This window comes from Eptesicus fuscus, chromosome 13 (genome assembly GCF_027574615.1).
Source record: "Eptesicus fuscus isolate TK198812 chromosome 13, DD_ASM_mEF_20220401, whole genome shotgun sequence".
NCBI classification, from domain to species: domain Eukaryota; kingdom Metazoa; phylum Chordata; class Mammalia; order Chiroptera; family Vespertilionidae; genus Eptesicus; species Eptesicus fuscus.
This window is the reverse complement of record NC_072485.1, coordinates 1265756-1280027: the sequence shown is the minus strand read 5'-3', so window position 1 is coordinate 1280027 and position 14272 is coordinate 1265756.

Below are 14272 nucleotides of genomic sequence, written 5' to 3'. Positions count from 1 at the left end.
GGGCTGTGGGGCGCAGGCACAGAGGAGCGGGGGAAGGCAGAGCTCCAGAGGCGCGCACGGGAAGGGGCGCAAAGGACGGACTGTTGCCTGCGCCACTGAACTGCCCTAGCGGGAAGGAGACATAAGCTCAGGACCGTGCTGAACTCCAGTTCCGACTGCACTGAACCCCAGTTCCGGGCGAAACCCTGGGAAGCCAGGCGCACGCTGGGGGAATGAATTTGGGCTGTGGTGGCGGAGGCACCGAGAAGCGGCGGCTCCAGACGCGCGCACTGGAAGGTGCGCAGAGGACGGACTTTTGCCTGTGCCACTGGGTGGCCCTGCTGGGAAGGAGACAGGGACGCCAGACTGCGCTGAGACCCAGTTCCAACTGCACTGAAACCCAGTTCCAGGCGAGAATCTGGGAGTCCAGATTCATTAGGGGAGGGACTGGACTGTTTGGCAGTGGGCGAAACTCCAGGGCGCGTTTCTCTCAGAGGTGTTTGCAAGGAGTACAGAGGGACACAGACGCAGGAGCCTCATAGGGCGGGGCTGACAGGAAGCCAAGGTTGTAGGCTCCACCCTGTAGCTCCGCCCCAGCCAAGCTGAGCAGAAGCTTTTTCCTGCTGAGTGCCTCAGGTAGTGGCTGACCCACACTACATTGGAGACCCAGAAACGAGGGCATCTAGTGGTTGGTGGGAGATGACACCAGATTTCAATCACTTGCATAAGGGAGGCATTCTAGAGGCAGACTCAGTGAGCGCCAAGGCATTGCTGCATCAAGACCCGGCCCACAAACATGTCTCCTGCACAGCAACTCTTCCTATATAGACAAAGAGGGTCCTCACGGCCAATTGGCCTGGAGGACAATTCCTCCCAGTGACACCAACAACAATCAAGACTTAACTGTACAAAGGAGGACCAAGATGGAGACATAGGGCGGTAGCCTGATCGTTGCCTACCACAACAATATTGAGACTACGACGGGAGAGCAGAGCAGACACCAGCCAGAAAGACCGGGGGGCTGGCTGAGCAGATGCTCTACAACTAGAATAAAAGAGAGGGGTACGCAGGATGATGCTGATGCCGGTGACCCAAAGTCCACACTTTAAGAACTATGGCTCAGGCGACACAATGGCGGCCTGGAACGTGCTCGGCGCAGTTCCCCCGGCGGTCTCCGGCTGAGGGGACGGCTCCACTCGCTGCCGAGCACGGACAGACGAGCCCCTGGGAGACATGGGGTGGGAGACTCCGTGCTTGCTGACCTCCGAGTCCTTCAAGAATCTCAATGCCCCGAAGTGGCCAGGTGCGCACGCTCGGCGACCGGCCACCGTTGCAGACCCAAGGGCCGACGCAGCGACACCGGACCAGCCCACCGCCGTGCACCGGGCACACCGGAGCCTTGCCGAGCCCGCCGCCCAACGAGTTCTGCGGCAGCCGCCCTGGAGCTCTGAGAAAATGACCGAAGGAATTGCTGAGAGGGAATTGACCAACAGGAATTGGGATCAAGAAGACGAAACCCCGCTGAGACCCAAGTCCAGGCGAGCCTGCGAGCCTCTGGGCTCAGATGTGGTCACACGCCTCTGGGTCTAGGTGAGGCCTCACGCCCCTGGGTTTGGGTGAGGCCACGCGCCCCTGGGTCCAGGTGAAGCTGGATTCCGGGTTCGGGTGAGGCCATGTGCCCCTGGGTCCGGGCGAATCTGAACCCTGGGTCCGGGTGAGGCTGTGGGCCCCTTGATCCGGGTGAGGCTGGGTCCGAGTCCGGGTGAGGCCGTGCGCCCCTGGATCCGGGTGAGACCACGCGACCAGGGGTCTGAGAGAGGTAACGTCCCCCTGGGTCCGGGTGAAGCTGAACCCTGGGTCCGGGTGAGGCCGTGGGCCCCTGGATCCGGGTAAGGCTGGGTCCCGAGTCCGGGTGAGGCCGTGCGCCCCTGGATCCGGGTGAGACCACGCGACCAGGGGTCTGAGAGAGGTAACGTCCCCCTGGGTCCGGGTGAAGCTGAACCCTGGGTCCGGGTGAGGCCGTGGGCCCCTGGATCCGGGTAAGGCTGGGTCCCGAGTCCGGGTGAGGCCGTGCGCCCCTGGATCCGGGTGAGACCACGCGACCAGGGGTCTGAGAGAGGTAACGCGCCCCTGGGTCCGGGTGGCTTCGTGCACCTAGGTCCAGGTGAGGCCACGTGCCCCTGGGTCTGAGAGAGGCCACGCACCCCTAGGTCCGGGCGAGACCATGTGTCCCTGGATCCGGGTGGGGCCTCGTGCACCTAGGCCCGGGTGGGGCCGCGTGCCCCTGGGTCTGGGGGAGGCCAGGCGTCCCTGGGTCCGGGTGAGACCGTGTGTCCCTGGATCCGGGTGAGGCCTCGTGCGCCTAGGCCCGGGTGAGGCCACGTGCCCCTGGGTCTGGGGGAGGCCAGGCGTCCCTGGGTCCGGGTGAGACCGTGTGTCCCTGGATCCGGGTGAGGCCTCGTGCGCCTAGGCCCGGGTGAGGCCACGTGCCCCTGGGTCTGGGGGAGGCCAGGCGTCCCTGGGTCCAGGTGAGACCGTGTGTCCCTGGATCCGGGTGAGGCCTCGTGCGCCTAGGCCCGGGTGAGGCCACATGCCCCTGGGTCTGGGAGAGGCCAGGCGTCCCTGGGTCCGGGTGAGACCATGTGTCCCTGGATCTGGGTGAGGCCTCGTGTACCTAGGCCCGGGTGAGGCCACGTGCCCCTGGGTCTGGGAGAGGCCACACGCCCCTGGGTCCGGGCGAGACCATGTGACCCTGGATCCGGGTGAGGCCTTGTGCACCTAGGCCCGGGTGAGGCCACGTGCCCCTGGGTCTGGGAGAGGCCAAGCGTCCTGGGTCCGGGTGAGACCATATGTCCCTGGATCCGGGTGAGGCCTCGTACACCCAGGCCCGGGTGAGGCCACGTGCCCCTGGGTCTGGGAGAGGCCAAGCGTCCCTGGGTCCGGGTGAGACCATGTGTCCCTGGATCTGGGTGAGGCCTCGTGTACCTAGGCCCGGGTGAGGCCACGTGCCCCTGGGTCTGGGAGAGGCCACACGCCCCTGGGTCCGGGCGAGACCATGTGACCCTGGATCCGGGTGAGGCCTCGTGCACCTAGGCCCGGGTGAGGCCACGTGCCCCTGGGGCTGGGAGAGGCCAAGCGTCCCTGGGTCCAGGTGAGACCATGTGTCCCTGGATCCGGGTGAGGCCTCGTGCGCCTAGGCCCGGGTGAGGCCACGTGCCCCTGGGTCTGGGAGAGGCCAAGCGTCCCTGGGTCCGGGTGCGACCATGTGTCCCTGGATCCGGATGAGGCCTCGTGCGCCTAGGCCCGGGTGAGGCCACGTGCCCCTGGGTCTGGGAGAGGCCAAGCGTCCCTGGGTCCAGGTGAGACCATGTGTCCCTGGATCCGGGGGAGGCCTCATGCACCTAGGTCCGGGTGAGGCCATGTGCCCCTGGGTCTGGGAGAGGACAAGCGTCCCTGGGTCCGGTGAGACCATGTGTCCCTGGATCCGGGTGAGGCCTCGTGCACCTCGGCCCGGGTGAGGCCACGTGCCCCTGGGTCTGGGAGAGGCCAAGCGTCCCTGGGTCCAGGTGAGACCATGTGTCCCTGGATCTGGGGGAGGCCTCGTGCACCTAGGTCCGGGTGAGGCCATGTGCCCCTGGGTCTGGGAGAGGCCAAGCGTCCCTGGGTCCGGGTGAGACCATGTGTCCCTGGATCCGGGTGAGGCCTCGTGCACCTAGGCCCGGGTGAGGCCACGCGCCCCTGGGTCTGGGGGAGGCCAAGCGCGCCTGGGTCCGGGCGAGACCATGTGTCCCTGGATCCGGGTGAGGCCTCGTGCACCTAGGCCCGGGTGAGGCCACGTGCCCCTGGGTCTGGGGGAGGCCAAGCGTCCCTGGGTCCGGGTGAGACCATGTGTCCCTGGATCCGGGTGAGGCCTCGTGCACCTAGGTCCAGGTGAGGCCACGTGCCCCTGGGTCTGAGAGAGGCCACGCACCCCTGGGTCCGGGCGAGACCATGTGTCCCTGGATCCAAGTGAGGCCTCGTGCACCTATGCCCGGGTGAGGCCATGTGCCCCTGGGTCTGGGAGAGGCCAAGTGTCCCTGGGTCCGGGTGAGACCATGTGTCCCTGGATCCGGGTGAGGCCTCGTACACCCAGGCCCGGGTGAGGCCACGTGCCCCTGGGTCTGGGAGAGGCCAAGCGTCCCTGGGTCCGGGTGAGACCATGTGTCCCTGGATCCGGGTGAGGCCTCGTGCACTGAGGCCCGGGTGAGGCCACGTGCCCCTGGGTCTGGGAGAGGCCAAGCGTCCCTGGGTCCGGGTGAGACCATGTATCCCTAGATCCGGGTGAGGCCACGTGCCCCTTAGTCCGGGTGAAGCTGTGCCCCTGGGTCCGGCCGAGACCAAACCAGAGGGAGTTGGACCTCCGTTACCACCATTTGTCCACCATCCAGAGCTGAGGGGTCAGTGCTGACATGTACACATAAGGAACTGGTGGACATTGAAATTGGGTCTCAAAAGAACTGTTGGTCCAGAAAGAAACTCACTACAGACTGATTCATTTGCCTGTCAGCATAACTATTATTGCTTGTCTCACATTCAGTTCTCATAAGTATATATCTAGTGACATATGATCTCGCTCATCTAGGGGAAATGATGAACAACATAGACTGAGGAACAAGAACAGAACCAGAAGCAAGGAGGCATCGATCGGACTATCGGGCCTCAGAGGGAGGATAGGGGAGGGTGGGGGGAGGGGGAGAGTTCAACCAAAGGACTTGTATGCATGCATATGATCCTATCCAACGGTTAAGTTCAACAGGGAGTTGGGGCATGCGTGGGGAGGGGGGGATGGGAATGGGGGGATGAGGACAAATATGTGACACCTTAATCAATAAAGAAATTTTAAAAGAAAAATAAATAAATAAATAAATAAAACTAGCCTGGCCGGTGTGCCGGGGCTGACCAGCAGACCATGTTATGTCAGAATAACCCAGATGAATGGATTACTCTGACATAACATTTGCTGTGAAAGTAAGGGCTAAGGGGACTGCCTGGCTAAATGAACCAGACAGCCCCGATTGCCTGCCTCGTTAGGCTTTTATTGTAGCAGCAGTTTGAGATAAAGTTTATCTTTTAGATGCAATCAGTAGGGTAAGTAATATTGAGAGGACACATGTGTTTGTAGGGTCCTTTAAGCAAGGACACCCAAAGATTAAGCATAAGGATTCCAGTAAACACCCAGGGGTCTGCACGTGCACAGACTTGTTTGGAAAGGTCAAGGAATAATTAGGGGCACTGCTTTCGGCACTCCCCTAAGTTGGAATTCCGACATACAAACTTTCTAACCAAGTCTCATATGCTTCCCAACATCTCCCCCTTTTTGTTTTGCTTAATGTAGAAGACAGAGGGAGGTGGTGAACTTTCTGCTTTGGAATGTCAGGGTCCACAAAGTGCATTTACTGCTCCAGTTCTGATTTTACAGAAAAACAAAAAGAACAATGGTTAGTTACCTGAGATGTGTGGAGTGTGAGTAGGCTCCAATAATTGCTCAGTCTCTATGGTCAGCTTCATCATTCCCCAGATTATTCCGCGGGCCATCTGGGTCCTGCAAAGACGCAGTGTTTGGTGCTGCAGAGTCCCCAGGCCCAGATTCTTCATTTCTGGAAGAGGATTGGTCCAGTGCCATTCCACAATAGGGTTTAATCTGGCGAAGTGGAATCCACAGCGGCCCTGTGGGGGTAGAAACACACGCATATCCTCTCCCCCATGTTAATAATTCATTGGGTCCTATCCAGTTATTAGTGTCCACATCTTGCAACAAGACTTGTGGTTTCTGAGGTGGGGTTATTGAGGATTGAAAATGATCATTCAGATTCAAAAAATAAGGGTAAACATTGCTTTAGATAGTATTATAGCTGGGTCCTTGAGTCCCATATTCCTCCTTTTTTGTTTTACTAGCATACCCTTCAGGGTAGCATGGGCACATTCAACAATGGCCTGCCTTGTGGATTGTAAGGGATTCCCGTGGAATGCTGGATGGACCAAGTTCTACAAAAGGCAGTAAAACCGTGGCTGCCATAGCAGGCCGATTATCAGTTTATCTTGGTTAATATAGCTACAATTAGAAACAGTTCTTATTGAATTCATGCAAAGAAATGTATTGCCACTTATTAAGAATTGCCAAATACTGGAGGGACAGGTGGGGAGAATATATAATTTATCAAATTTGCATTAAAAATGCTTCCTTAGCCCTAGCTAGTTTGGCTCAGTGGATAGAGTGTCGGTCTGTGGACCGAAGAGTCCCGGGTTCAATTCTGGTCAGGGGCACATGCCTGGGTTGCAGGCTCAGTCTAACATGCAGGAGGCAGCCAATCAATGTTTCCCTTTCAACACTGATGTTTCTATCTCTCTCTTCTTCTCCCTTCCTCTCTGAAATAAATAAAAATATATATATTTTAAATGCTTTCTTATATCTGAAAAACAAAAAGTTTAAGAATCAGCAATACTTGCAACAAAAATTACAAAAACTATATAATTATTTTTCATTCATTCAGCCCCATAATAAATTTTTTGTTTTTCCTGATTTTTCCTGCCAGTACTTCTATAAATCCAGATACTGTATAGAATAATACAAATGACATGGAATTGTGTCCTTTCTGCAAAACACAATATTCCAGAATAACAATTAGAGCTATAAATGAAAGCATAGTATACTAGGAGTTATTATTATTTGACAAAGCTTCCTATGCACCTTAACCAGAAAAGTTTTCTTGATGAGAGAGAAAACAAACACTTGAGGCATTCCAGAGCCTATTGGAATGATATAAAGCCAATTCTAGGTCAAGAAAAAGTTTCTTAAAATTCAAACCCTAGAAGGATAGTCCAATTTATTTTACCAAAAGATCATATATCAAAGTGTATTAGGCACAAACATAGGCTAGCAAACTTCAGTTCCCATGATTAAAAGATGGCTTTAAAAACCTGATTAATATAACATATAACTATTTTAATAATTTATAGAACTTTTGCTTTGTGGGTAGAGAAACAGGAAAGATCTTTTCCCTATTAACAGACTAGAAAAGGACTAACCAAAATAAGGTTTATTCTCTAACTTCATTTGTCCTTGGATGCAGTCATCAAATGACACTAATTGGATTTCTGCTATCAGTCTCCCAATTCAGATTCAAAAAATAAGGATAAGTACATTGATATAAGCTATTTACCCTCTGGTTAGGGAGGCAACATTCAAATCATTTACTCTTAAGTGTCCTTGGTTTAGCGAAGATAGGATTTACTAGATGGCTCCAAATTGCTGTTTAACCATCTCAGTTTCCCTATTCCACTTGTCCTGGTTTACTGTCCTGTCATTTATACAATTTCCTTTCAACATTTCTCTTCACAAAATTCTACAACTTCCACAAACTTTCTACAACTTTCACAAATCTTTCTTCAGAACCTTACAACTTTCAGGAGTAACCAGCTTTAGAAACCACTTTCTTTCTCCTGCAAAATGCATCTCCATGCCTCATGTCTTCTGTTACACCAAAGCCATACTTTATTTCCAATTAATTAGAATTCTTAACCCTTAAAAACCTTAATTTTTAGGTGGCATTCCTCAGATTAGCAATACATTCACACTTTAAGAGCTAAGTGACCAAATGACTGAATGACCGGTCGCTATAACGTGCAGTGACCACCGGGGGCAGACGCTCAATGCAGGAGCTGGTGGTCAGTGTACTCCCACAGTGGGAGTACTGCTCAGCTGACCGACCCATCCCAGCAGCCCACCAGCCTGGCAGCAGCCACTCACTTCCTCAGAAGTCCTGCAGGTCCAATCTCCGGAGAAGGGCCAGGCACTGATGGACCCGTGCTGCCAGCACAATCCCGACAGTGCCGCTGGCCTCCTGAAAGTTGGCCTCAGGCACCGTGGCCGCTTTCCCACCCTAGACACTCCACAAGGAAGAAACAATATAAAAGCAGCTGCTAGGTGGCTCCCAACAACTGATCGCATCCCTCAGGATGGGCGCCAGATGCAGGGCTCATGGCTGGCAAGCACTGCTGTGATGGTGTGATCCTCTCCTGATTGGAATTGACTGGGCGCAAGCCCTCAGCAGGTACAGCGGGGCTGGGATGAGCGGGAATGGCAGCCAGGAGTGGCAGGCATTGTTGGACTACAGGTTTCAGCTTGATCCCCGCAGGCCACCCTGAGGGACCCCACCCATGCATGAATTCATGTACCAGGCCTCTAGTTTCAAATAAAATACAAGACATTCATTAACAGATTCAAATCTATCCTCTAGATTTTTCATATGAGGCAAACTCAGATGGATATTTCAGTAGCCTGTTATTTAAAAACTAGAGGCCCGGTGCACGAAATTCATGCACAGGTAGGGTCCCTAGGCCTGGCCAGCGATCAGGGCCAATCTGTGGGGTGACTGGCAGGGTTATCGGGGCCCCTGCTTGCACCTGCCTTGTCCTGGTGCCACCTGCTGACCTGCTCCACCATCCCACCATGGTCCTGATCTCATCGGGGCCCATCGGGGCCAGCAGCACCTCCTCTGCCGCCTGCTGCCAGCGCCACATCGCCAACACCTGCCATGTTCTGCACCTCCCCCTGGTCTGTCGTTCACACATCTAACTCCTGGTTGGTCAAACTCCCATCTATGGGGACAATTTGCATATTAGCCTTTCATTTTATAGGATACCTAGTTATTTAATAACTTTTATTATTTAATTAAGCAAACTCCAAATTTTTAAGTTACCAAAGACTTTGGAAAACTATGTTTAGGCATATATAATTACCACTGAAGACATTTTATCATATACCTTTCATTTTAGTTATGTTTATTTTGCCTTGACAACTTTGAGATTTTAAAGCCAGTTATTATTACCCAAGGCATTTTCTTGGCAAATTTTGTAACAGGGATAACTCACTGGCTTTCAGTGACTTTACAAAAATGGGAGTGGCCCCCACACTGCTGACACCTTGAGAAGGGAGAGCAGGAAGGGTTCCCAAGGTTTAGAATTCTTGGCAGCTGCTGGGAAGTTCCTGCAATCCCTGCCACAAGTAGCTGGGGTCCCTAACAAAGTGAAATATGCTTCATCTTTAAAAAAGTAAACCAAACAACAAAGACACATAAAACAATAATCAACAGACACGCTTATATATGATATTTATAGGTGTGCATAACCCACAGACAAGACTTAATAAATCAGAGTCCTTTTCATGGATCTTTCAGAAGATGTCTTATAGTGCCCGGGACTTACAACCAGAATGTGGTCCAGAGGGCTACCAGGTGGGGTGGCCAGTGAACACCCACAAACAGTCTGTTGTTCACAGATCTTGTCATATTCTGCTCTCCATAGCAAATATTGACTGGTGTCTAAAGTAGTTTTAGCCAAATGACTGCCAGTCCCCAAGGCATCAAATGGTAATTTTCAGACAAAGCATTAAGCAGTCCTTTTATAAACAGACTGTTAGCCTCATTTTCTCTAACACTTTTCCTTATTTCTTTAAAGGTATTAAAGGAAAGCGGTTCATATATTCAATTACCTTGCTGATCTTGCATAACTGGGCAAGCCAAAAGCTCTCCTTCTAACATAGCTTGCCTGACACAGGACCCCATAACTGACAATCTAATTGATGAGCCTTCCCACACTGGAGGTGGAGGATCAGGAAATATTTCCTCAGGTGGTGGGGCCTTAGGTATTACAGGCTTTACAGGCTCTACTTTAGGAGGAAGGGGTGGTGGTAAATCTTCCTGGCTTTCTGTAGGCTTTTGATCCTCAATATGAAGTGGGCATAGTGCACCTAGAACAAGAGCCCACATAGTTAAAGATGACAAGGGTACTCATTTTCCCTGGGCCTGATTTCTCTCTAAATTCCTACCTACTTGTTCCCAGAGATCAAGGTCTAATGTTCCAGCATCAGGGAATCAAGTTACTAGAAGCCTGGTGCACAAAATTCGTGCACTCAGGGGGGTCCCTCAGCCTGGTCTGCACCCTCTCACAGTCTGGGAGCCCTCAGGGGAAGTCCGACTGACAGCTTAAGAGCGGGCCTAAGCTGGCAGTCAGACATCCTTAGTGCAGCCATGGAGGAGGGAGAGGCTCCCGCCACTGCCGCTGTGCTCGCCAGCCATGAGCTCAGCTTCTGGCTGAGCAGCGCTCCCCCTGTGGGAGCACACTGACCACAAAGGGAGCAGCTCCTGCATTGAGCATCTGCCCCCTGGTGGTCAGTGCGCATCATAGCGACAAGTTGTGCCGCCATTTGGTCGATTTGCATATTAGCCTTTTATTATATAGGACTACAGGCCCTGTGCACGAAATTCGTGCATGGGGGTGTCTGTCCCTCAGCCCAGCCTGCACCCTCTCCAATCTGGGACCCCTTGAGGGATGTCCGACTGCCCGTTTAGGCCTGATCCCAGTAGGATCGGACCTAAACGGGCAGTCGGACAACCCTCTCACAATCCAGGACTTCTGGCTCCCAACTGCTCGCCTGACTGCCTTCCTGATTGCCCCTAACCGCTTCTGCCTGCCAGCCTGATCACCCCCTAACCACTCCCCTGCCAGCCTGATTGATGCCTAACTGCTCCCCTGCCAGCCTGTTTGCCCCTAACTGCCCTCCCCTGCAGGCCTGGTCACCCCTAACTGCCCTCCCCTGCAGGCCTGGGTCCCCCGCAACTGCCCTTCCCTGCCAGCCCGGTAGCCCCCAACTTCCCTCCTCTGCCGGCCTGGTCACTCCTAACTGCCCTCCCCTGCAGGCCTGATCGCTCCCAACTGCCCTCCCTTGCAGGCCTGGTCCCTCCCAACTGCCCTTCCCTGCTGGCCATCTTGTTGCAGCCATCTTGTGTCCACATGGGGGCAGCCATCTTTGACCACATGGGGGCAGCCATCTCTTGTGTTGAAGTGATGGTCAATTTGCATATTAGCCTTTTATTATATAGGATAATAGTCTGCAAAAGGCCCTTTAATTGTTTCTTTGTAACTGAGGCACCATTCGCTTTTAACAACTGTTTAAGCACTGTTATATATTGTTGTTGTTTTACAGACAATTTCTGTCCCATTATGAAACCTTAGCTGAAAAACTATTCCCTCAAATTTGGAAATTCCAAGGGAACCAAGGGTTATAAATTATAACTATGCAACAGGCTCTTTAATTGTTCTTCTATAACTCAGGCATCATTGCTTTTAATAACTTTTTTTAAATTTCTTTATTGATTAAGGTGTCACATATTTGTCCTCATCCCCCCATTCCCATCCCCCACCCCTCCCCACGGATGCCCCCACCCCCCTGTTGTCCTTAACCATTGGTTAGGCGCGTATGCATGCACACAAGTCCTTTGGTTGATCTCTCCCCCCTACCCCCACCCTCTCCTACCCTCCCTCTGAGGCCCGACAGTCCGATCGATGCCTCCTTGTTTCTGGGTCTGTTCTTGTTCATCAGTCTATGTTGTTCATCATTTCCCCTAGATGAGTGAGATCATGTGTTACTAGAAATATACTTATAAGAACCGAATGTGAGACGAGCAATAATAGTTATGCTGACAGGCAAATGAATCAGTCTGTAGTAAGTTTCTTTCTGGACCAACAGTTCTTTTTTTTAATAACTTTTTAAGCAACAAAGAAATCTGTTACTCAGTGGACAGCTGCTATCCTATTGTGAAACTTTAACTGAAAAACATACCCTTGAACTTGGAAATCCCAAGTGGGCTCCAATGACTTACTGCACAGTTACTCTGTCTCCTTTCTCTTCATTTTCAAGGTTTCTACTGCATCTCGTTGCATCCCTTGGTTCTCACATGGGGCACCACCTTGTCAGGGCTGACCAGCAGACCCTGAGTGACAGATGAATGGATTACTCTGACACAACATTTGATGTAAAAGAGAGGGCTAAGGGACTGCCTGGCTAAATGAACCAGACAGCCTCGATTGCCTGCCTCGTTAGGCTTTTATTGTAGCAGCAGTTTGAGATAAAGTTTATCTTTTAGATGCAATCAGTAGGGTAAGTAATAGTGGGAGGACACATGTGTCTGCAGTGTCCTTTAAGCAAGGACACCCAAAGATTAAGCATAAGGATTCCAGTAAACACCCGGGGATCTGCATGTGCACAGACTTGTTTGGAAAGGTCAAGGAATAATTAGGGGCACCACCTTCAGCACTCCCCTAAGTTGAACTTGTGATAAACAGGGTGGGTGGCCTTCCGCACACTTCCCTTTTCTCAGAATGTCCTCCTTACACACTTTCCAACCAAGTGTTTTGTACTCCCCAACACTGGTGTGGCTCAGTGTTTGAGCATCAGCCTATATACCGGGATCATGGTTCAATTCTGGTCAGGGCACATGCCCAGGTTACAAGCTCGATCCTTAGTGTGGGGCATGCAAAGGGAAGCTGATCAATGATTCTCTCTCATCATTGATGTTTCTCTCTCTCTTTCCCTCTGCCTTCCTCTCTGAAATAAATAAAAAATATATTTAAAAAATAAACTAGAGCCAAGATCGGTTTGGCTCAGTGGATAGAGCGTCGGTCTGCGGACTGAAAGGTCCCAGGTTCGAGTCCGGTCAAGGGCATGTACCTTGGTTGCGGGCACATCCCCGGTAAGGGGGTGTGCAGGAGGCAGCTGGTCGATGTTTCTCTCTCATCGATGTTTCTAGCTTTCTATCCCTCTCCCTTCCTCTCTGTAAAAAATCAATAAAATACATTTAAAAAAATAAATAAATAAATAAACTAGAACTACCATATGATCCAGCAATGCCACTTCTGGGTATCTACCCAAAGGACATGAAGTCACTGTGTTGAAGAGATATCAATACTCTCATGCTCATTGCAGTACTATTCACAATAGCCAAAGTATGGAACAATCTAAGTGTCGATGGACAGATGAATGGATACAGAAAATGTGATTATATATCTCTATATATAATTGAATAATGTTCAGCCATACAAAGAAGAAAATCCTACCATTTATGACAATATGGATCAACCCCAAGTGAATTATGTTTAGTGAAATAAGCCAGACAAAGACCAATAGTGTATTGTATCAGCTATATTTGGAAACTAAAAAAAAAAAAGTCAAACAGAGAGTAGAATGTGGTTTCAGGGGCTCAGAGGAGGAGGAAATGGGAAGAGGTTGGTCAATGGTATAAACTTTAGTTATAAAACGAATCAGTTCTGAGGATCTAATAATGTACAACAGGGTGACTACAGTTAATAATATATTGTATACTTGCAATTTGCTAAGACAGTAAATATTTTTCTCACATAATACACTAACAAATTATAACTAACAAAGGTACCTGTGAGGGGATGGAAGAATCAACTAACTTGATTGTGGGAATCATTTTTTAAAAGATTTTTTAATTGATTTTTAGAGAGCGAGAAGGTAGAGGGAGGGGGGCAGAGAAAGAGAGAGAGAGAGAAACATTGAAGTGAGCGTGAAACATCAATTGCCTGCCTCCTGCACTGGGGATCAAGCCCAAAACCTGGGCATGTGCCCTGACCTGGGATCGAACCAGCGACCTTTCGGTGCACAGGACAATGCCCAAACAATCGAGCCACACTAGCCAGGGTGATTTTGGAAATCATTTCACAATGTATATGTATCAGATCATCACTGTATATTTTAAGTGTATTACAATTGTATTTGTCAATTAAACAAATAAAGTTGCGGGGGGGACTTTTAAAAAAAGGTTATTTTTCTCTGCCCTAAGTGCCTACCGTAAGGAAACTAAATATCACTGAAGGAAGATAATATCGTTCAAAACTTCAAATTATCTCTACAATTTCTTTTTATTGCTAGATTACCAATCTATACTAATAAAAAGGTAATATGATAATTAGACTGGACATATTCCGGATGTCTTTCCAGACAAAGCCACGGTGGCGGGGGCCGAGGCAGAGGTGGTGAGGGGCAATCAGGCCAGCAGGGGAGGGCAGTCAGGGGGCAATCGGGCTGTCAGGGGAGGGCAGTTAAGGAGCAATCGAGCCAGCAGGGGAGCAGTTAGGCATCAATCAGGCCGGCAGGGGAGCAGTTAGGGGGCAATCAGGCTGGCAGGCAGAAGCAGGTTAGGGGCAATCAGGCAGGCAGGCAGGCAGGCAAGAGGTTAGGAGCCAGTAGTGCTGGATTGTGAGAGGGATCCGGGATTGGAGAGGGTGCAGGCTGAGCTGAGGGAACACCTCTCCCCACCTGCACTGCACGAATTTCGTGCATCTAGTGCATACTGATAAAAGGGTAATATGCTAATTAGACCGGGCGTCTTCCAGACAAAGCCGCAGCAGCTGCAAGGGCCCATGGCTCAGGAGAGGCAGCAGTGCCGAGGGC